This window comes from Macrobrachium nipponense, chromosome 26, assembly GCF_015104395.2.
Source record: "Macrobrachium nipponense isolate FS-2020 chromosome 26, ASM1510439v2, whole genome shotgun sequence".
Lineage (NCBI taxonomy): Eukaryota > Metazoa > Arthropoda > Malacostraca > Decapoda > Palaemonidae > Macrobrachium > Macrobrachium nipponense.
The window spans coordinates 51,847,676-51,870,175 of record NC_087215.1 but is presented as its reverse complement, the minus strand read 5'-3'; the positions used below and the strand labels follow the sequence as shown (position 1 = coordinate 51,870,175).

At 33.9% G+C, this 22,500-nt stretch overlaps 1 protein-coding gene across 1 annotated transcript in view; it reads left to right on the top strand.

The window, feature by feature from the left end:
• Positions 1 to 22,500, top strand: part of LOC135200276 (nephrin-like) — an 833,838-nt gene that overhangs the window by 183,719 nt on the left and 627,619 nt on the right. The window contains 1 exon segment of the mRNA XM_064228764.1: positions 20,717 to 20,736. The gene's annotated coding sequence lies outside the window, so the exon portion shown is untranslated.

The following is a 22,500-nucleotide window of genomic DNA, read 5'->3' as shown; positions in this document are numbered from 1 at the left end:
TGTTTAGGAGGTTTCGTGTGTGTTTTCACTTGTTTATGATGCCGAGTTTGTTAGCGTGAAATATTTCTCAAAAGAGGGATTCCTCTGATGAATCGTGTTAAATATACCTTTTGCTATTATTATTATTATTATTATTATTATTATTATTATTATTGTTGTTGTTGTTGTTGTTGTTGTTGTTGTTGTTGAGTTTGTTCTTGTTGTGGTTGTACATACAGGATTTTAGTAAGCTAACGGGTACTAACCCACTCTTTACTCAATAAGAAAGAGATAGAAGATGAGAATAATGCCGTATAAAGTGGGAAATAATATCAGGTGAATAAATAGACTGAAAGCAAAGTGACGTTTTAAAAACCTGTGAGAGTGGGTGAATGAGGAAGTGAATGAGGACGAGGAGGGAACGATTTGGATGTTGCAGTGGGGTGGAGGTGTTTTGGGGGTTGGGGCGGGTGTGGGAGGTGTTTGTTATGGTGTAGAGGGAGGGGCTATGTGTGTGTAGTGGGGGCGGGGGGGCGGTGTTGGGAAGAAGGTCGTGATTAAACCTTGGTATCTAAATGGAAATCCTTTCTTCAAAGGGAGTCGGGAAGGTTTGTTTAAACCGCCCCACAGCGTCCCCTCCTTTGGCCCGCTGTACAAAGGTGTTATTTTCCCTACTGGTAACTCATGGCTTTTTGTTCCGACAGCGACTTTTCCAAAAAAGAAAGTCAGTATTGTTCTCTCTTTACTCACTTTCCCTGTAGAATTGTTTTTTCTTTTTATTTTCTTTTCCTCCCCAAACTGGGAGGCTGGAGTTGGAAGCTGTGATTTTGGATTTCTGATATAAATTTTCTGACTTCCTTAGATATCGGTTATGCTAAGGTTGAAAGGCCATGAATTCCCTTAGCAAAGCTCCATACGGATGAGTGCCCTTGTGTTAGTATGGAAGAAAAAACGGACCAAGAGAAAATAGGGTGCAATATTGAATGTAGATAAGAATAACATCAAGGAAAGAAATGAAATGGAATGAAAGCACTATGACGCGACAGAGAGGGCCAAGAAAGGAAAGGAAATCAGAAAGAGAACGATTGTATCCTGCATGTGTGGGGAGGGAGGAGGCCGGTAAGGGTTTGGGTGGTGTGGGGAAAGGATACAAAAAGAATTTGTCAGCTTTACAGTTGATAAAAACTGGCGATTTATTTTTTCTCTTTCACTATTTTTTTTCTTTAGGATTGTTTGAATGCAAGAAATAACATCTTAAAGATTTCATGACTGATTAAACTGAAAATAATGAAGAGTGAGATTAAAAAGCATAGTCAATGGAAACTTATGGCATAATGGAATGGAGGGAGGAAAAAACAAGTAGGCTTTTGCATATTAGCTAAACAATCCTGTTTTGACAGAGTCGTAAAAAGAGCAAATACTAGTAATGGGGGAGAGACAGGAGTTCATAGGTCACCGACTATCAGTGTAGGTCCGGGAACAAACCTCCGACCAGTTGATTGGCTCTTGGTGCGAAGCCCATTGCTTGGTAAGTTTCTTATGTACAGTTTGGTTAGGTTAGGAAGCAAAATTAATGTATAATGAGTGATCCCTATCCCACCCTGGTTGACTTTCAGAAAGAAATGCATTGGTATTCTGCGAGTGCATGGGCTTGGTATAGCGGTGAGGTTTTTGTATGTGCGTGTTAGAGTTTAGGGTTAAAAGGAATGTTCGTGATGAAGCCTTCCCATCCAAATAGAGATAGTTCCTTCCAAGAGACGTTGGGAGGTTGGTTTACCAACCGCCCCATACCATCCCCTCCAAAGGTGTTATATTTACTCACTGGCAACTGTTGCCCTATTGTTCTTATTGTCTCTTTAAGAAAATGAAAATAAATACTGTTCTTTCTTAAATTCTTCGAATTGTATCTCATAACGGAGATTAAAGTGGGATGCTCTCATCTGACGATTTCATCGTAGTTCCGTTGACTAGTGAATTGTGTATGTTAGCTTGAAATAAGCCAAGCGACTTTTGACTAACAAATCGAGCATCTACAGAATAGAATGCTGGTAAATAAAAAATAAATAAATAAATAAAAAGACCGGAGCATAGAACAACACAAGAGTGTAACAGAACTTAAGAAAATAATGAATAGATGTATAGACTAAAAAAAGAAAGCTGGTATTGTTTCGTCAGTGGCTTTATTGTTTTGTTTACATGATTAGCAGGATGACTAAAAATTTTTTGAGGATGTTTGGAGTGTCCGTAGGAGCCATGATTGAAAAATATGAGGGAATTGTTGAACCGCCTCTATATGGCAGTAAGGTGCAGATGTTGAAAGCAGACGGAGAAAGAAAGTAGAAGTTGTAGAGTTGATTTGTATATGTAGCGTTTGTGGTATAAGGTGAAAGAAATGGCGAGAAATATGGTAATACTTAGAAATTAATATTTGTGGAAGGAAGAAGCAAGTTATTTTGAGATTTTTCCGGTAAGGTGGGATGAATCAAGAATGACAGGTTGCTGGGGGGGGGGGGGGGGGCGGGGGGAGTGGAAAGGAAGACCTAGCATATGAATATAATACGAGTATTCGCTCTCTCTCTCATCTCTCGTCTCTCTCCTCTCTCTCTCGCTCTCTCTCTCTCTTCCTTCTCCTCTTATTATATATATCATCTATACATATATAATATAGATATATATATATATAATATTTTTTTTTTTTTTCTTTTTTCACACGCTAGGTCTTCTTCTCCTCTCCCCCCCCCCACCCCCCACCCCCAGCAACCTGTCATCCTTGATTCATCCCACTTTACCGAAAAATCTCAAAAAAAACTTGCTTCTTCCTTCCACAAATATTAATTTCTAAGCATTACCATATTTCTCGATATTTCTTTCTCCTTATACTACAAATGCTAAATATACAAATCATCTCTACAACTTCTACTTTCTTTCTCCGTCTGCTTTCAACATCTGCACCTCACTGCCATATAGAGAGGCGGTTCAACAATTCCCTCATATTTTTCAATTTGCGGTGAACCGGCTTCATTATTTGTATATGTTAGCAGAAATAAGGACTGAGGTTAGATTATATATATATATATATATATATATATATATATACTATATATATATATAATAATAATATATATATATACACGTATATATATATATATATATATATATATATATATATACTATATATATATATATGTGTGTGTGTGTAAACAAATTCTTCTGTTAAAACAGGATACGTCTCAAGTATAACAAGGCCCATTAAAACAGTCTGGTTTAAAGCTAAGGACTATATTTCGGTGGACTGACTTCCACACTTATCAAGTACTTGATAAGGGTGGAAATATAGTCCTTAGCTTTAAACCAGAGTGTTTTAATGAGCCTTTTATATTTGAGACGTATCCTGTTTTAAAAGAATTTATTTACACATATATAGGCTAATATAATATATATATATATATACAAATATATTAATATTATTATTATAATATTATATATTAACTTATATATATATTTTATTTTATATAAATTATTTATTTAATTTTTAATTTTATAAATAATAAAAAATTTTATAAAATATATGGTGGGGTTAGTTTCATTTTTATTTTTTTTTTGGGGGGGGTTTTTGGTGGTGGGGTTGGGGTTGTTGTTTTGGTTTGGGGGGTTTGGTTTTTGGGGTGTGTGCGCGTGTGTGTGGTGTGTATGTATGTATGTATGTATGTATGTATGTATTATCCACATATAATCTAAATTCAGCCCTTATTTCTGCTAACATATGCAAATAATCAAGCCGGTTCACCGTAAATTCTGAGGTAAGGGCTCGTAGCCAAGCGAATTGCCTTCCACTATACATTTGTTTTGCTTTATCAACATCACACCTGTCAGGTTGCGTAACCAAGAACCGGAATATTGAATATTAGTCTTGGTTCTCAGTTCAATCAATTAGTGTCAGTGCCAGATTGCATTCCGACTCCTCGCAGTGGGTGACAAATTGAATGTCTTTTTGCCTTCCAATCCCGCGCTTTATGATTGTAAAATGACACCGTTAGGTGGCGTGAAAGGCTTCGCTTAACACGCAGTATTAAAGAGCTCATGATTTTACTTGTCAGGCGTTTGCGAATAGACTGGGGAGGTAGCCATTTGATGTTAAAGGATATAGTGAGGAAGAATACTTTGGTTTCAGGAGTGGATTTACTGTTTTATAAAGAGCACTTTTTTAATGTGTATTCTTCCTATTTTAATATGATTCCAGCGTTGCTGTATAGTACAGCGACAAGAAAAATAGTTTTTTTACGGGCTAGAGAGCTTTCTTGATTGGTTAAATATTTGAATACGTATGAGAGGTATTTTAACATACCGATACATCATACGTTGGAAAGGACAATTTTTTTTAATGTTCCTCTTAACCTGATAACACAATATTTTAAAACCGTTACATGCTGTAGCGTAATATTTTCTTATATATATACAGTATGGATTATCTATTATTTGTACAAACATCGTTATTTTTTTATGATTTCAATTTTCATGCATTACTGGATCCAGGGCATAATATATTTTGAACTTTGGGGATACTTTTCTCCATTATAAAACAGAAATTAAATATGTTACCGTTGTTATAATTTGTAAACAACAATTTAACGTCGTTAATTAGTGAGTTGCTGCTAAAAAGTTCTTCAAGCCAGGAAGGATGTACACGTTTTCTGAGAGATGCTGTTGTATCTTGCATGTTATAGTTTAAACTTTTGAGACTTGTTCTTGCTGGGAGGTTGTAAGGAGCTATTTTTTTTTTTTAATATTGTTCTAACTGGGAGGTTGTAAGGGATGCTTTCTGGAATAATTTTTCAGCCGGGAAGTTGCAATGATATTTCAAGTTGTAGCTCCATTGAAGATATTAGGAAATTAACATAAGTTTTTACTTCGGCTTTGAAGTAGCAAGAGAATTTCTTTGCGATTATTTAATTTTGGGCATAGAAAATAATTTTATAATAATTGTTGGAAGTAGGAAACTAGATTTTACATTGTTGTTTCACATTGGACATGGAAGTAACTATTTGTTTTCTCAATATGTAGGAAGTTATATTTGTTATTTATGATTGTAGCTTGGTAAGAATTAAGTGTTTTTTGTTGTTGTAACCATAATTTAACAGGTGTACTCGCAACTCTCTGTACTCGAAAAATTTACGTTTAAGTTACATATGTTTATTTGGAAGTTAGGAAGCAAGGTTTAGGTTCGCAGTCAGTAATAAAACGACATTTTTTGCCAAAATTATCGAAGCATAATGAATTATTCCCTCTGGTTGGGTACACTAACATAGATTTTAACTTTCTCGTTTCGTTTTTCTATACACATTTATTACTTGTTTTCATGCGAAATTCAGTCCAGTAGATAATACTTCTTCAGTGATGTTATTAGTACAAGTTATAGCTAAAATGCAGGTAATTGAGCCTAATTTTCCAGTGAAACTGCTGCCATAGACTGCTAAGTTTCGGAAAGTGTCGCTTTTTGTGACTGAGTTAAGAAAGAGTTGAAAATAATCAATCAGTTTACTATTGGAAATTTTATAAGGTAAACCTCAAGTCTCTACGAGTTTGGATGTGTATCTGACATTGACCAAAAGTAGTGTCTTTATGGTACATTGTTTCCCCCAAATTCTTTAAACTCACAACAGACGCGTATGGTAAATTTTGAAAAATCATAATCATGGTTGATTTCATTAAGGATATTGGAGCTCTTCGTCTTCACGCATTCACACACATGGCCTCCTTTCGCCAAACTTCGGACCTCTGATGATATTCGCTCTTTTTCTGGGAGCTTGTATTATAATAAACTTCTTTTCTTCCGGCGTAATCAGAGAAGTTTTTTAATTCCGTGAACTTCCAGAACTTCCAGAACTACCTAGTTTCCAACGACACACAAAATCTCCAATCATGCAGGTGCGTCAACAGGATGGAAAAAAGAATATCTTCTTTTCGTAATGTCAAATTCGATCAAGTTATTCAAGCTTTAATTACTCACAGTTCATTAAAATGCTTGCAGGTGGAACACCGAAAGAATAGAGATACGAACACATCTGGTAAAAGTTGACCGATATATATGTATACACACACACACACACACACACACACACACACACACACACATATATATATATATATATATATATATATATATATTATATATATATATATTCATATATATATAAATCGGTCAACTTTTACCAGATGCGTATGTATCTGTATTCTTTCGGTATTCCGTTTGCAAAGATTTTAATGATCTGACAATTAAGGTTTGAATAACTTGATCGAATTTGACAATACGAAAAGATATATATATATATATATATATATATATATATATATATATATATATATATATATATATATAGATATATATATATATGTGTGTGTGTGTGTGTGTGTGTGTGTGTGTGTGTGTATGTGTGTGTGTGTGTGTGTGTAAGTAGTAAAAGTCATGGGGCTGTAATAGATTTTTACCATTACGTTCGATTATTTCTTGACACTTCTTGCTTATTTATGGTACATAAAGGAATTTATGATAAAAGTGTTATTAATAATGCATATGATATTCGTCATTTTTGTTACTGTTACTGTTGTATTCGTTGGTGATAGCACAGATTTCGGATAATTTTTTTTTTTCCAATTCGACTCTGTGGTATTTATAGTGAGGGGTTCTGGGTTACATCCGGCCTCCTTAGGAGTCCATCACTTTTCTTAGTATGCGCGCTGTATCTAGGAGCGCACACTTCTGCATGAGTCCTGGAGCTACTTCAGCCTCTAGTTTTTCCAGATTCTTTTCCAGGGATCTTGGGGTTTCCAGATTCTTTTCCAGGGATCTTGGGGTCGTGCCTAGTGTTCTTATGATTATGGGTACAATTTCCACTGGTATATCCCATATCCTTCTTATTTCTTTTTTCAGGTCTTGACATTTCCATTTTTTCCCAATCTTTCACTTCAACTCTTGTGTCCCATGGTATATTGCGGCATCAATGAGTGATACTTTCTTCTTGATTTTGTCAATCAACGTCACATCTAGTCTATTTGCAAGTATCACCTTATCTGTTCTGATACCATATTCCCAGAGGATCTTTGCCTGATCGTTTTCTATCACTCCTTCAGGTTGGTGCTCTTACCACTTATTACTGCAAGGTAGCTGGTGTTTCTTGCACAGGCTCCAGTGGAGGGCCTTTGCCACTGAATCATGCCTCTTTTTGTACTGGTTGTGTGCAAGTGCCGGACATTCGCTTGCTATGTGGTTTATGTTCTCGTTTTTCATATTGCACTTCCTGTATATGGACGATATGTTATTTCCATCTATCGTTCCTTGAACATTTCTGGTTCTTAGGGCCTGATCTTGTGCCGCTGTTATCATTCCTTCTGTTTCCTTCTTGAGCTCTCCCCTCTGTAGCCATTGCCATGTTTCATCGCTGGCCAGTTCTCTAGTCTGTCTTATGTATTGTCCGTGCATTGGTTTATTGTGCCATTCCTCTGTTCTTTATGTCATAATCCTGTCTCTGTATATTTCTGGGTCTTCGTCTACTTTTATCAATTTTTCTTACCATGCATTCTTGAGCCACTTGTCTTCACTGTTTTTCAGATATTGCCCCAGTGCTCTGTTCTCGATGTTGACGCAGTCCTCTATGCTCAGTATTCCTCTCCTTCCTTCCTTTCGTACTATGTATAGTCTGTCCTTATTTGCTCTTGGGTGTAGTGCTTTGTGTATTGTCATAAGTTTCCTAGTTGACAATACACAAAGCACTACACTATTATTATTATTATTATTATTATTATTATTATTATTATTATTATTATTATTATTATTATTATTATTATTATTATTATTATTATTATTATTATTGTGAGGCTATAACTGCGTCAATGGCGGCCAACAACGAGACATTTTTCTTCAAGAAGTAAAATTCAATGACTCTTTCCTTACTACATTCCAAGAGACAGTGAGAGGTATCGAGAGCCAGATCACCCTCTCGAAGTCTCACTGTTTTATCTTGTAAGAAATTCGAATAGGTAAATTATTATCATTATTGGACTTCGTCCTTTGGCAACTGATAGTCAAGTATCATTATTTCATAATGACAGGACATGTGTTGGCTTCAATTTGTTTGCCTGCTATTTGGAATAATGAAGGAACTATATTTTTTATTCAAGAATTCACAGACAACAGCCGATCAGATTAAGGTTTGGTTGGAGCTTATATTTAGAGCAAAATATTTTTGTTTATGTCGTTAGTGATATGCACTGAAAGAAAACGACAGTTTCCTGTTGTTTCTCATAGAAAACGTAGATGTCACAGTATAATATATCTATCTATCTATCTATCTATCTATCTAATCTATCTATGTAATATATATATATGATATATATATATGTATATATTATATATATATATATATATATATATTATATATATATAATATATATATATATATATTTATATTAATGTGAAGATAATTAAACTTTTTAAGCGGTTTTAGAAATTTGTATAAGTGACAAAGTAGTTATTTGTACAGCTCTTCAGTCATTACCAAAAATTTGCCATTTCTAACTACTCGACAACCTACAGACAAAAAAGACGATGAAACACTTGTGTCCTCTCCGTGACTACTTTTAACTGACAAAGAACATTAATTTTCCGTTATTAGAAGAAAAATATGTTAATAAATTTTCCTTCCTTTTTTCCCTCTCTTCCCATTCCCTTCCTTCCTAAGCGCCTTGTATTTCCCTCTTCTCCCCTCTCCACACACCCCCTCCCCCTCTCTCCCCCCACCCACCCACCCACCCCAACCGCTGAAAGCTGCTACTACAGCGAGCGAGAATTTTGAGCCCCATCAGCAACTTTCTCTCGTAGTTTAGATGTTACGAAGGCCAATTACCAGACAATCTCATCTGATTAAAGTCTCAAGTTTGCTTATTAATGGTAGGAGCGAGTGGATTTTCTCCAAACGCCTTCGCCAGACTTTTCATATTTCCAGTCATCACCGGGCTGTTCCCCTCCGTCATTGTACGGGCATTAGGGTGGTTACGTCCCCGTCATTATCTTTTAAGCGTCGAACTATTCCTTCGTTATTGGCAACTATTTTTGGTTATTAGGAGTTGTTATTTTTTTCGGTGATTTTTTTCTGCTGTTTGCTTATCATACTGCCATCTTTAATCAGAGGTATTAGTGCAGTATACTGGACAACTAAACTGCCTTCACCCCTGTGTACTTGGCATAAGCAACGGACATGCCTTCGTTATTTTAGTCTCTCGTCTTCCTTAATCTGATGGAAATGGTACTTGAGTTTCGTTGGGTTTCTTTTAATTTGCTTTATAAATTGTAATTGTGTATTTTTAGATGAGTATTTTATGTAATTTGATTTGATTGTTGTAATTTTCAGCTTGAAAATGGGGCTGGTCCCTGAAACGTCGCATTAAATAAACTACGCCACTATGAAACAGACGTCCGCATATTGAACCTTTCCAGCTATATATATATATATATATATATATATATATATATATATATATATATATATATATATATATATATATATATATATATATATATACACCTACTGGTCTAGTATTAACTTTAAATCCATTAAATCAAATAGGACTAAAATTACGCCTTTTTTCTGCTATATTTTTAAGGACACTGCGAGTCAGCATCTATTTTAATCAAGAACTCGACTAGTTAAGTTAATCAAGATAATTTTAGCGGAAATTGTTTATAAATGCTTTTTATGAAGCACTCAAAAAACGTGTTAGGCCTGACGAAAACTCAGGTTTTGAAATCAAGACCTTCTAGAGCTGCTTTCTACTTATTTTTTTCTTAGACCAGATTCACAGACTGGTCAAGCCACTGAATCTTAATGTCGTTTCTGAAGCAGTCGGGACAAGTAGGAACGTTCTCATAAGAAATTTCCAGATTAATGAAATTTGAACGCATCAGGTACAAGGAATACAATCGGAAATACATGTCACAAAGAGGAATGACTTAGCTGCTAGATGAAATCGACTTTGATATGATGTAAAATCATGTAACATGGCGAACTTGTTATTTATTATATCCATAGCATGACTCATGCTATGATATGGATAGAATCTAATAAGTTGATTGAATTAAGAAATTTGGTTGAAAGAAACTTCAGGTGAAGTCATTTTAATTGTAATGATTAATAATTATGAAATATTAGTCTGCGTTATATTAGATAGAGGAGGTATTGACAACGGATATTTCAAACCAATTAGGCTATTAGGTACTATCAGAACACAAGTTTGAAAGATGTGTGTTACGGTCATCTTGCGTCAGATGCATATATATATATATATATATATATATATATATATATATATATAATATATATATATATATATATATATATATATATACTATATATATATATATATATATATATATATGTGTGTGTGTGTGTGTGTGTGTGTGTGTGTGTGTGTGTGTGTGTGGGTATGTCGTGTGTGTGTGTTTATTTGTGTGTCTGTGTGTTTTTCAATCTTATAGTTATGGGTAGAATGTAATAAATGTAATTATTGATCATCATTGCTTATTTATGAAAACTATATCAGAATTACTCTTTTTATATGTAATTTTTGTTACATGAAGATGTAAATGATAATAATTATAATAATAATAATAATAATAATAATAATAATAATAATAATAATAATAATAATAATAATAATAATAATAATAATAATAGTTTTTTATTATTATTATTTTTATTGATATTGATATTATTATTGTTATTTTCACTGATGTTGTTACGTCGTGACTATAGTTTCTAACGTTACTTGAGAAGGGGAGATAAGATCATAGTTTAATTTCTACTCGGGTATTGTTTCTTGACTAGAAATCACTAAGATATTCCCTTTTATGGAGAGAAGGCCACGCTGCTGAGAAGGGTCCCCACCACAGAGCCTTAGCCTAATACCCCCATTTTAGTTCTTCTTTCTCTCTTCCATCCTCCGTCATCATCTTTCACCCTTTTGCCTGTCCCTCCAGGTGAGGCTGGAAGTACAGAATTCCTGGAACCCCATTGTGGTCATAGGCCCCCAAGACCCCTTTTGTCCGAAAGTTTCAAAGCAGGGATTTTTCAAAAGCTTTCATTTCGTAGCGTTCGTATTTTGGGATTTTTTTTTTTTCTACTTCATTGGGTTTTTAAAGCCTGTTTCGTGCAGTTTGTGTTGGTTTGGACTTTTTAATGTCCTATTGTAGTTTTTCCTCTGTTGTGGAATTTTGTAAGATTCAATAAGAGATTTGTTTATCTTACAATTTCTTAGCACTTGTTATTTTTAGTTTTTCTTCACTTAATTATCATTCCTTGTCATTTGTTTCGAATTACTCCATATGATCATCTTGTATTTATTAATACGTGTATGTGTTTGCGCTTACGGACACATATGCATAATTGCATTATGTATATATATATATATATATATATAGATATATATATATATATAGATATATATAGATATATGATATATATATATATATATATATATATATATATATATATATATATATACTCATTCCTCGTCATTTATCTCGAATTACTCCATGTAATCACCCCGTATGTATCATTTGGTGTATATATGTATTTGCGCTTACAGACGCATACACAATACACACGCTCTCACTCACACACACACACACACACACACACACATATATATATACATATATATATATATATATATATATATATATATATATATATATATATACTATATATATATACAGCAAAGCCCACAGGAAAAGTAAACGTAGGAGTACCAAGCGCTTTCGTGTTATTTCAACACATTTTCAAAGTAATACAAAATTGCTTGGTACTCCTTTTATTTATTCTGTGGCCTTAGCTGAATATATTGCCACATGCTATATATTGAAATATTGACATATGTATGTATGTACGTATGCATAACTGATTCACGAAGATATGGAACGTGATGAATGTATAAGTACGACAAATGCTACGAAGGAAAAGTGAAACAACGGAGTGGTTGCTAGGCCTTTCAACAGTAAAGGACCGGGTGTCGAAAGGCCCATCAACCACTCCGTTGTTTCACTATTTGTTCGTGGCTTTTATATATATATATGTATATATATATATAGTATATATATATATATATATATATATATATATATAGATAATAATATATATATATATATATATATATATATATATATATATATATATAGTTCATAATTGGGCGGCTAACTTGGAAATCTTAGCTTGATGATGAATAATAGTGCCAAGACTAGGAAGAACATTCTTTAATATCACGAGCTTTCGAGGTTTAAAACCTCATCTTCAGGCTGAAAAAATGACAAGGATGAGAAATCACTAAAAATTACATTAAAATGGATTGTCTGATTAAAAGCTTCAGTAAAAACATAAAATAAAACGAACATCACATACAAACTAAAAATTAAAAATGAAAAAAAAAAAACAATACAAAGCGCAAATCATACAAAAACAAAAAAAAAAATAAAAATGATATGAGGTCAAACAAAATACACTCAAAAATAAAATGGCTAACGACCCACTTTGTGTACCTACTATGAAACTATATGATAGCTAGTTGAATACCGGAAACCGGCGAGTTTCATTTTCTTAATAAACAGTGACTCTGAAATTAAAAGGTTCAGTCTATTTGAGCAAAAAGACAGTACTCTAAAATCTAGGTGAGTGAAAGGATGGTCCTGTGCTAAACTGTGATCCCTTATGGCAGAAAATGGTGGTTTAGAAAGAGGAAACCTAGTTCTAACGGAAAGACCTCTGTGTTCCAAAATTCTGTGTCTAAGCCAGCGGGAACTGGATCCCACGTATCGCAGACCACACTGCGAACAGGTAAACAAGTAAACGACACTCGAATTAAGGTCCACAGGAAGAGCAGGCTTCTCCCTCAAAAGTGATCCTACAGTAAAAGGGTTAGTAAAAACAAATCTGAAACTAACGTGAGGAAAACTATGCTTAAGTATTTCTTGTAACTTTTTTCGTACCAAGTAGCTACTATGACCAAGGAAAGGCAAAAGCTCGTGATATTAAAGAATGTTCTTCCTAGTCTTGGCACTATTATTCATCATCAAGCTATATATATATATATAATATATATATATATAATATATATATATAGTATATATATATATATATATATATAATGCATCTGAAGCAAAACTAGTGGTTTGTTATTTTAAAAAGAATCTAAAATTATCAAATATTCCAAAACATCACCTATATGAGTAATATTACGTCCATATTCCATTGTATCTTGATGTTCCATTCGTCCTCCCAAATTGCATTCGGGGGCCTATTTGTTTTTATATCCTATTGTACAGAAACTTTCCATTTTATGTAAAAGCTTTGAGGAAAAATACAGGTCCCTTTGAAAAACGCTTGTCATGGTTAACACGGGCTTGGGGCTTCCTCCTTTCCTTCCCTTATGTATTTTTGTCTTGTTTCCGTCTGCCCTAGACAAGGGCATTGGGTAGCCATTTTCCGTGGCCTTCGGATTAGAAAATTAAGACTGTGTATTTGACATATAATTCAAGATGCAACTGTTCAATGAAAGAATTCGGACCTTTTTTACGTCTGTGAGGTATTGCTAATCACGTAACTCTTATTCTATAAATACAAACACTGACAGAGCCTCTTTCTTTAATCTCTCCCAAGAATAAGCAACTGCCAGCAAGCTAAATCTATTTATAATCCCGGTAAACTTATGCGGAACTTCTTCTTGCCCTGACTCCTTAGTCCTTCGGGGCTTCATCCAGTGACCTCTGAATACCATTACTTGAAAATGTATTTTAAAGGAACTCTGGCTTTAAGGCTCCTTTTATTTCCGTTTCGTCATTCCTCATTTTATTTTGATCATTGTTATTTTTTATTTATTTTCCCTGTAAGAATGGAGTAGGAGGAGGGGGGGGGGCGGGGGGGTGGGGGGCGGGGGGGGGGGGGGGACGTGAAGTGCATTTCCACCTTTCAAAATGAAATACAAGAGGATTTTAGGGGTCGCAATGCTTTTGCCCCCCGGACGAGATATTGACCTGAGTCTATTCAAAGCTGAGTGGCTATTTTTGGCAAGGTTTCGCGTCCTGATTCTCTCTCTCTCTCTCTCTCTCTCTCTCTCTTCCTCTCTCTCTCTCTCTCTGGCTGATTAATTTAGTTTATTTGGTCTTCGTTAAAATCAACCCATACACATTCCGACTCGGTGACTAAAGGATTTCTCTCTCTCTCTCTCTCTCTCTCTCTCTCTCTCTCTCTGTCATATATATATAATAATATATCTATGATATATGTTTTTTATCATATATATATATATATATATATATAATATATATATATATACAGACTACAGACATAGAAATTATTATGTTTCCTATAATTGTGTCCTGTCTTTTTTATTTTACTTCAGGACTTCATTATGGTCCAAAATTACCGCATCCTACTAACTCGGCGTTAGTTTTTTATTTTCATCTCTTCTGCATTTGTGATATATATTTTTCATCTTTGTTTTTTACACCTCGTGTGTTTAACATTGTGATGTTGATAAAATGTTAACCTTACATTCATCTGCCTCTGATATTTTATTGGATTATGGATGATTTACTCTTATTATATATATATATATATATATATATATATATATATATATATATATATAATATGTTATATATACTTAAAATTTTCGAAGATGAGAAAGAATCTTTTCTGTCTCCCTTCTGTCTTTCTTTTCTTTCTTTCTTTCTTTCTTATTTTAACTCCACATGATCTAATGTAAGCTTTAACGGCAATACACCGCTGTCAGAACACAAGACCCAAAAAGATTCGGATTAATCTCATTCTGCCTCTTGTTTGCCATCCACTTTATCGCCTCTCTCGTATATCGCGTTATAGGATGTCCCTTTTGCCTTTTCCTTCCCCGCGGAAATGGATATGACACTACTCCCGAATGTGTCACAACAACTTGTGAATTTAAAATATCCCTCTTCCGAATTTTCAATATGAGCTCCGGGAGAGCATGGCAACCTACGGAAAAACAATAGGGGAGAGAGAGAGAGAGAGAGAGAGAGAGAGAGAGAGAGAGAGAGAGAGAGTTGAGAGTTGCAGGGCTTGTTTATTGAACGTAATGTGAAAATATATTTTCTTTCTTATTCTGTACCTATAACTGCTCATGAATCTGATGCGATAACTTGTTTAAGTATACACACAAATACAGTATAATATATATGTATATATATATGTATATATATATACACTATATATATATATATATATAATATATATATATATATATATATATATATAGATATATATATGTGTGTGTGTGTGTGTGTGTGTGTGTGTGTGTGTGTGTGCATGTGCGTGTGTGTATGTAATATCGACATAAATCTAAGCTAAAAGTAATAAACATCCGGTAGAACACAGAACATTTTTATTTAATTATCTGTACATCATAATGGAATATATATATATATGTATATATATATATATATATATATATATATATTATATATATATGTATATATTATATATGTGTGTGCATATATATGTATGTATATATATATATATATATATATATATGTATATATATATATATATATTCTATTATGATGCACGGATTAATTAAATAAAAATGTTCTGTTTTCTACCGGATGTTTAGAACTTTCAGCTTAGATATATGTCGATATTACATTTAACTCCGTGCGTCGGGAAAATTTGCTATACTATAAATATATATGTAAATATAAATCCTGAAATACTGATTAGAATTGTGTTCCAGTTGTTATAATAGTCTTCTATCCTTCTTTTTATCTGTGATGAAATTATTCCGATTTTATTGTTATTTGTGTTAATGTTTCGCCTACTGTGCAGTTATTAAAGTCAGCTTTTTTTTTTTTTAATCTGTGTAGTGAATTTGTTTGGAATGGCTGAAGAACCAACTTCATAAAAAGCAATAAATATGTTGACGTCCTGTGTGTCACGTGACGTTGGAGACGATGATGATGATAATGAAATGGGTCATGTATCAGCAGGCACATTTATTTTTCAGAGAGCTTAAACGCTTCCTTGAAATAATGGGATTATGACGAATAATTTAGTGAAATGATGCGGATTATTTATTTTGGAGCATTTAAAATGCTATTTTTTTATATATTAAATCTCACTGAATTGTGTTTTATCTCCCAATTATGTTTTTCTCTTCTGTTTTCCCCATCAATTGTAGTTTTCTTTCAGAATTTTAGATTTTCTCTTCAAGTTCAATTATGTCATGATTTTAATAGTTTATCGTTTCACATCTTTATCCATTCCTGTTTAGCTAAGAACCAGTGTTTATTTTAATTGAAGATATAAATCATTTTGCCTTCTTAAAACCGAACTTCTAGACCAGGTGCAAGCTTTCTTGTTTGTACTATGCCGTATTTTGATTTTTAGGTATAAAATTCTGGAAAATATTGTCTTAAAAAAAAAAGACACTTGATTGGCAGGTAATCAATAGTATTTTGATATTCATATCCCTGATATAAATTCCATTAGAATGACATAATTTCTCTGGCTTGCAGCGCCATCTCGTAATAGCTGAAATCATTGAAAAGCGATAAAATAAAGGGCATCAAAAAGTTATGTTAAATAATATCTAATAATCAATTTTATCAAGTATCGTTATTAGAAGTGAGCTTGTGACGTATGTTGTAAATTGTAAGGAAGACGAAGGAGGAGGAGAAACGGTATAAATGCACCATTGTTTTAACAGTAATGGAACAAAAATTAACAAGGGATTATATGTATGCACGCGGACGTGTACCTAGACGTGCATTAATACACATGCTGCTTATATCCTAGAATCTTTTCCCTTTGTGTGTGAACTGTCTGCGTGAAAACCCAAGTGTTCACGAACCACACGTTAGTTGTAGCAGTTTCTCTATTTTACCCCGTCCAGCCAACAGCATAAACATTTGCTCCTCTGAATACATTAAAATACTTTGTGCTAGAACCTTTATAGGGGCTTCTGTGTTTTTTACCACCATAAGTCGTCCCATTTAGCTTAAAGCTGCCATTTTTAGGAGGGGGACTCGCGAAGGTAAGAGCGCAACTTTTTCCATTTGTTTTTGAACAGGGTTTCTAAGGGGGTTGGGGAGAGGGTTGGTTTGGGGGGTGTTGGGAGTTTGGGGGGTTAAGGGGAAAAGGTTGATAGCAGCCGGAGGCTCTCAAGTCTTATAATGTCACGTGGCCGAAAAGTATGTGACACAAATAGAAGAGATGGAGGAATTGGTGGGCCTTTCAATAATATAAATAGGAATTGTAAAGGTGTGTCGTACGGTTGACAGAGTAAAAGGGTGAGGAAGAGCGTAGGTAATTCCTGTTTTTAATGTAGAAAGTGTCTTTTTATTTAATAATTTTTTTTAGTTCATTGTTATTTTAAACAACGGCAAGCAAGCAAACAGGTTTACAGGTCGACGAAGTAGTAGTCTTTGTTTTTTCTCGTGAGGAGGGAGTGTGAGCTCGAGGGAAAGGCTGGAAGAGAGAGAGAGAGAGAGAGAGAGAGAGAGAGAGAGAGAGAGAGAGAGAGAGAGGTGAGAAAGCATAACGTGTGTGTGTGTGTGTGTGTGTGTGTGAGAGAGAGAGAGAGAGAGAGAGAATCTTGCCTTGTCTCTTGAACTTGAGAATAAGCAAAGCATCCTTTGGCCTTTTCTCTGGAGGAACTGAATGGAAGACCTGAATTATATGTAAAGTGGCCGTTGAAATGTCAGACGAAAATACTACATTCGTTACTCGAAGGACTTCCAAGTACTTACTAGGAAACTCGTAGTCATTTTATCCTGGATATAAAAGGAAGGGATGTGGCCTGAGTAGTGACTTTAATCTACGGGAAAGTGAGGTACTTCCAGGATTCTTTTTTTTTTTTCTTCTTCTTATTATTATTATTAAGGTTTGCCTTTGGAAGAAGTTTATTCAGGGTTCCGGTTTATTCTCTTACTTTCAGGATTAGACTTGGAATCAAAATAGGAAATTATACGAAGTTAGGATCTCATCCATTGCTTTAGATGAACTTCACATATATAAGCATGTATAGTGTGTGTATATATATATATATATATATATATATATATATATATACATATATATATATATAATATATATATATATATATATATATATATATATATATGTATATATATATCTGTAGAAAACAGAGAATAATATTAATGATAGTAATAAATATATTGATAAACCTTTGTGTATAGGTAACTCCTTGCTCTGTTATGGATTTGCCTTATATTTACACAAAGAAAAACTAAATCAATCATTATCTGCAATTGTTTCCTTTAGCTAATGAGGATGGACCCTTCGTTTACAAAAGATTAACATGAACAACTAAAAGTAATAACAATAGAAAGGACGGTTTAATATGCAGCAACAATATCGTCTTTATAAATGTGCAGTATATTTACATGGTAGAGGATAATATCACTAAAATATATCCTAAAGAATAACAGTAAGTACTGTATTCTTTAGCGTCCTAAAATACATGGATATATATTATATATAGATATTATATATATATATATATACTATATATATATACACACACACACACACACATATATATATTATATATAATATATGTGTGTGTGTGTGTGTGTGTGTGTAGATATATATATATATATATATATATATATATATATATATATGCATATACATACATACATACGTTATGTGTGTGGCTCACGCGGTGAAGTTAACCTTTATACGTATACATTTTTACCTAATCTCTTTTTTGTTTGAGCAAAGCTCTCTTTTGTTCTTTTCCTCGTTAATGTGAGTGGCATTGCAGTGTCCTAAATGGGCCGCTGCCGAATGATGTTTTGAGTGTTCCCTCGGGGTGACCGTGGTTTGAAGCCCTTCCAATTTCCAACAGGCAGTGACGTCCCTTGTGGTTTACAGTCTTTTCCAACGATGACAGTGCGGACAAGGGCTGGGCTAAAAAGAGACCGGAGACAGTCGCAGAGAGAGAGAGAGAGAGAGAGAGAGAGAGAGAGAGAGAAGAATTTTCAATAAGGCCTTATGTTCAACAATGCATGAATCTTTTGTAGGTAGAAATATCTTAATATATATATATATATATATATAATATATATATATATATATATATATATATATACTATATATATATATATAAAAGTAAGAATAACTTTCATTATAAAATCATGAAAGAACTGCAAGTTGAAGTTTTCCTTGTTTCGTTTTTATCATCAGGATTCTGATTAATTTCAGACCTGTATTAACCATGAATTGTATTCTATTTAATCTATACCTCATTTATTTATTCGTTCTAATGATGCTTCCTTTCATTTATTAAATACGTGCTCTTTTTGCATTCCTTGGTACCGTATTAATTCTAGGTCTTACTCTAACCATTCTCAGTGCCAGCACAAGGTCAGCCCACTAAACCTTATATGCTGGTCACTTAAGTTCTTTTGCCTTCCTGCAATACAAAGTTTTATGTCCTTGTACCTCTCACACTCACGTCTTCCGTTGTCATTTCTCAGTAATACTTGACCAGTACAATTTTTGTTCTCTTACTGCGCTGCCAACCCCTCTTCTTCTAGAGTTGAGTACATCTGGTGTGTGTCTTACCCTTTTTGGTTCCAACTTTTCAAGATCACCTTTCACAGTCTTCTCGCATCAACCTGTTCAAGTTACAAATATGATGTAGGACGTAATTTCGAAAGGGAAGTTTTCATCTACTAATTTTGATTCCCTTTTGAAATTGTATGGTCGTAGCTTTCTTCTTTCTATGAAGCAACTTAGTGAGGTCTTACATTTAATTCTGATTTCGTATTCATATAAATTCTGTTCTCATTATTCGATATGATATTCAGTGGATTTTAGAATTACCCAAATTACTCTCCGGCCTCACTGTATTTCACCAGACATATCCAAACTCTTTCCTCCTTTTGTTGACACTCTTAACAATTCTTGCTCGTTGGGTACTAACAGTGCCTTTCCTGTAAATAATTATCTATGCTAATACTAATGCAAGTTCTTTCCCAATGCTTTATTGCCTTTCAATCAGTCAGTCGACACTCGTGCATGAACGGTGACCTATAGTTTCAAGCCTCCATTTTTATTATTTATTTTCCGCACTTTAATATCCTTTTTAGTGTCTTGTAGTTGCTATAAGTTTGGGAAACAAACTTTCCTGGTTATGTTAAATTTGGGCTGTTATTTATCAGTAATTTTCTGATTTTAATAAATTCGTCTTCCTTCTAGGAAAGAATAATTTTTTTTACGTTTTGTAATTGTGGTCTTTTAATTGCTAATAAAAATATTTTCAGACTTTTTTTTTATTTGATCCGTCTGTGAAAAGATATATTCCTGCTTTTATAGAATTCAGTCTTTAATTTTTAAGAAGATATTTCCTGATTTTCACGAACCTATTATATCAAACTACATGAATTTTTGTTCACGCTTTATACAATTTTTGTCTGTACGAATAATATCGGACGAGAAAATTTTGTACGCCCTATCTTAGTAAACATTATCTTTTGTCTGTGATAAAGTGATTTTTAATCACCTTCCCCATTGTTTTCATTGATAATTTGCTCATTGCTCCGAATTTTGTCGAAAAATAGTTTAAGATTCGTGTCACTAGAGGTTTTTTCCCTAAACAGTTACTTAAAATAATTTTTTTTTTTTATTTTCAGAAAACGAAAAGCCCTTGAAGGTAAGTTTGTATATTCATTTTTAAAATTTAATTCTTGTTTTTCTTATTTAGTAATTTATGAAAATTTATTACATAACAAAATACACGAGGAATTTTTTTTAGGTAGTGATTCCTCCAGTGTACTAAAGGGTGTTCATTTACCCATTCATTTTTGTCATGTTTTTAGTGCGTATACGCGTTTTCTCATAAATCTCCCTTTTCTTGGACTTTGAAGTATGTTGCATTATTGCTGTTTTGTTGTTTTGGCGTTTATGTTGCTTATATTGGAAGTATAAAACGTTCTGGCAACAAGACAAATGTTGTTAGGCAAAGTGGAAGACAAATATCGGTCATTATTTGTTCAAACCGATGGTTAAAGAATAGAAGTCTGAGGTTCGGTAGTTATAAGTGAATATACCAGAAAATAAGAGGAGAAGAGAGATAAATCGCATAAGTGTAGATGAGATTAGAACAGGAATTCTACAATACGTTTAAGTAAGAGTACGGCAATGGAAGACAAAAAGGTGTCAGTTATAAGGAATTCTGTGCGTACTGCATGTAGAGGCATAAGCCATGAAAAAGTGGATATGCCAAAATATAACTAAGATGATAAAAAAAAGCGCAGCTAGAAAAAATGGGCTACAATGTATGGAGTTGGTTTTGTCATGAGAGAGATTAAATACAGTATATTGGTGAAGAACGTTTAAATTTGAGGTCTTGAGTATGAGAAGGACAAACAGATCAACTCACGTGCTGGCTAACTGGTCAGCATTAGTATTGAAATGGAAAGGTCCTCATAACTTGGTCGAAAGAGAGGGAGTTGGAGATTGAGGTATGTTAGCGCGCCAAGTGTTTTTTGAGCAAATGTTTCTAGTGACCCATAAGTATGGCTGTACGAAATAGACGAATTTTGGAGAAATTTTCCCCGAAGTTTGTTCATTGACGATTCAGATGAAGGATGATATTTCATATATATGTATATATATACATATTTTGCAGTACAAGGTTAGTGAAACACTTTCATGGTTGTCTGTAACTTCTGTATTCATACTGTTTACCATGTTCAAAATACAGTTTTCCAGGCAAATGATTACGTACTACGTGATAACCCCAATACAATACACGAAAGCGAAAATGTAAAATGAAAAGCTGGCAAACTCATTCACAATAGGAAAACAAACAATCATTATGAAGTTCATCCTATTAGTCAGAATTTGAGCTGTATGTGAAGGCCCAGTCGAGAGAAATGTAGAGAGCGTTCGCCAACTCCATCTTGCTGTCGACCATAGACAGCCGAAAATTGTGTTGTTGCCTTTACAATTGCAAATTGGTACCTTCGCCTCCGTGTGTATGAGGCAATAGAAGTAATTGAATCGCCCTCCCTCCCTCCCTCCCTCCCCCCCTCACCCTCTGCAACCGCTTCTCAACCCCTGACCACCTCTCCCCCTACCTCGCCCTATTTTTATGGCCTGTCAAGTTTGAGAGAGAGAGAGAGAGAGAGAGAGAGAGAGGGAGAGCTAGGCGGCAGAGCTTTGTTATCTGAATTTAGTTGTGTACCTAGTTGTTAAGGCTCGGTCCTGCTCCCATTTCTGATGTGATATGTCGAAGAGAGGGCTCTCTCTCTCTCTCTCTCTCTCTCTCTCTCTCTCTCTCTCTCTCTCATGCATGTGATATGTATCCTACCTACTTACCCACCTAATATATATTATATATATATATATATATATATTATATATAATTATATATATATTATAATATATAATATCCTATAATTATAATACTATA